This window comes from Elephantulus edwardii, unplaced genomic scaffold (assembly GCF_000299155.1).
Source record: "Elephantulus edwardii isolate Elephantulus edwardi_28Jun2011 unplaced genomic scaffold, EleEdw1.0 scaffold00159, whole genome shotgun sequence".
NCBI classification, from domain to species: domain Eukaryota; kingdom Metazoa; phylum Chordata; class Mammalia; order Macroscelidea; family Macroscelididae; genus Elephantulus; species Elephantulus edwardii.
This window is the reverse complement of record NW_006399909.1, coordinates 4,321,340-4,324,591: the sequence shown is the minus strand read 5'-3', so window position 1 is coordinate 4,324,591 and position 3,252 is coordinate 4,321,340.

Sequence of the window (3,252 nt, the reverse complement as noted above, 5' to 3'; positions counted from 1 at the left end):
TCCTGGGAACTGCCCAATCTGTGGGATGCAATGTTGATGGCCGTCACCCTCATGACATCATAGAAGACATCAACAGTGGTGCTGTGGAATGCCCAGCTAGCTAAGGAACTACAGATGAAAATATTTCAATAAAGGATTGTTTGTTAACCAAAAAAAAAAAAAATTAAAAAAAAAAGTGTTAAAGAATTTATTTGGATCCTTCCTAAGAAAATGTGGGGCTGAACTTATGCAGAGTGTCACAGAAAAACTATCTTGTGATTATTTTTTTTTAAAGTAACCATTTAAAATTCTAAGAAGTGAAGTTATATCCAGAAATACACAGAATGAAGGATGTTATTACAGATGTAAGAAAGATCTTGAATGAAAGCAAAGACTATCAGAATGATGGTTACCTGTGTTTTATTAGCTCTGCAAAAGCATTTGGTTTTATACTTCCTGACAAATTATAGGCACTGTAATGAAGAATGAGAAATCTGAAGCTCTTCATTTTTTTTTTATGAAGCATCTCCAGATAGGTCAAGAAGTAGTAATCTAAAAAGAACAAAGTTATACAGTATAATTTAATAGCAAATGGATACTGTGATTATGTCCTTTCCCTGTATCTATTCAACTCAAATGCAGGTCAAATAATCCAAGAAGACTGATTATATGTAGAAAAATACTTTATAAGTGGTTCAATTTTCAGAATCTTCTGTTATTTTAATTTGTTTTCTGTAAATAGTAATGAAAAAGTAATGGAAGAAGGTTCATTAAAATTTTCTATGTGCAAATGACTCATCCCTGATTGCTAAAAAGAGTACTTGAAGCAATTACTGAGGAAGTTCAAAGACAATAGCTTTCAATATGGATAAACTATGAACACAAATAATTTTTAAAAGTCCTCACAATGTGACTAAAAAACCAAAATTGTGATATACAGGGAATACATTGAAGTTGTGAAGTTAATTAATTTGGGGAGGTTCGCAATCAACATCCATATAAATAACTGTCGATAAACCAAACAACACTTTTATTCCATTGGACAAATCTTTTGGGCAGGGTCTCTTTAGAGCGCTGAATATGACTCTGGTGGCTTAATGATATGAAGCTATGCTGCAATCCCAAAGGCATGTGGTTTGTGCACCAGCTTCACCACGGGAGAAGGATGGGCAATCTCCTCCCATGTGATTACTTGCCTCTGAAAACCCAGCTGAGAGTCAGGCATGGGTTGATTCTGACTCCGGTATACAACAAAAGAGTTCTAAATTATAGAAAGGAACAATTTATTAGTTAGAAATTGTACATTGGTCTGAGTTGTTTCTATGGTTAGGTGTCACTGACTCCATTCTACTCATTATGACCCAACATATAAAAGAAGAGAACCTTATGTTTTATTGTGTCATCTTCATGGTCATTGCTTTATTTGGGTCTGTTATTATGCCTGCTGGGTGAACCCATCTTGTTAACAGACTTCTTTTTCACTGACTCTCAACTTTAATTATCATGTTATATTCCTACAGCGAATATGCTTTTAAAATATACCAAAAGTATGTGAGATGAAGTTTCCCTATTGACACTTCCATGGAAAACTCTTTCTACATCTCTTCCAAGAAAGATGTGTGTGTTCCTCTGAGAGTTGTTGTTATTGTTTTTATGTGCCATTGAGTTGTTTGCAACTCTTAGCGACCTTACAACAGCTCTGAAGCTGGCCCTGTTCTGAGCCAGTCTCACTGACCCTGACACACTTACTCCCATTGCCCCAGTTACTGTATCAAGCCATCTAATGCAAAGTCTTCCTCTCCTTCACTGTTTCTCCACACATCAAAACATGATGTTCTTCCACAAGGTTTAATATTTTCTGTATGTGAGACAGAGCTTCAAAATCCTAGGCTCAAAGGACAAACTTGGTTTCACCGTCTCCAAGACAGACCAATTTGTTTTCTTGGTGGTCTGTGACTCTCCTCTAGCACCACAACTCAAATGCATCCAATCTTCTTCTGTCATCTTTACTCATTGTCCAGCTCTCAGATGCATAGCAAGTAATTGAAGGACAATGGCCTGGAGCCGGAGCCCTATAGCCTCTCCACTGATAACATTGCTTCTCAGTACTCTAGAAAGGTCCCTGAGAGCAGATTTTCCCAGTGCGATTTTTATGTTCTGAGTGCTGGTAACTAGAGTGTTGATTGTGGAGCTAAGCAAGCTGTAATTGTTAACAACCTCAATCTCTCTCCATCTAACATGGCACTGCTAATTGGCCCAGGGCTAAAAATCTTTGTCTTCTTGATGTTGAGCTTCAATCCTTATTGAATACTTATAGTCCTTGACCTTCTGCAGCAAGCACTTCAGGTCCTCTTCAGTTTAAGCACACGAGTTTGTGACATCTGCATAACATAGGTTGCCAATACTGATGCCACATTCTTCTTCATAAAGCCCAGTTTCCTGAATTATCTGTTCTGCATATAGATTGAAATGGTATGGAGACAGGACACAAGCCCGACATACTCCTTTACTGATTTTGAAACATGCAATGCTTCCTTGCTCTGCTCTAAGGACTGCTTCATAGGCACATTCAAGTGTTCTGAGATTTCACAGTATATTAAAAAGAATACTTCCTGATACCATTCTGAGTTCTTCTTGTTGTGATGTGTTGTTGGGTATATTATGCCTCGTAGTGATCCTATGAATATCAACTCTAAACCTTTCTCTAACTTGAGTCAAAATCACTATCTCTGACACACCTGACCCCACTTGCATTGTCACTGTGTCAATAGATCTCTTCAAGGGTCTTCACTTGAAAGGTCCTGTTCCGATCTTCTACTCTTTCAAATATGATGTCCTTCTCCAAAAACTATCCCTCCTGGCAACATACTCAGAGGATGTGAAAAAGATTTTCAACATCTTTGCTTATAAGAAGCATCTTGGTTTCACTTCCTCTAGGATAGAATTATTTGTTCTTTTGGTACTCGATGGTATGTACAATCTTCCTCTTCAGAACTACAACTCAAAGTACCAATTCATTCTCTGTCATCCTGAGTCATTGTCCAGCTTTCTGACTTTAGAAATATCTTCCTGGAAAGTGGGGTTTGTTTGGGTTATTTTTCCCCCTCTTTCTTTCCTCCATTCTGATTAGCATAATGACATTAGTACCTTATTACTTCATCTCTTCCAGGATAAGAAGGATTCAAATTTCTCTCAAATCTACTTTATAAAAATACCCACAATTTAAGCATTAGGCATCTCTTTTGATAGTTGTTGTTATGTGCCGTCGAGTCG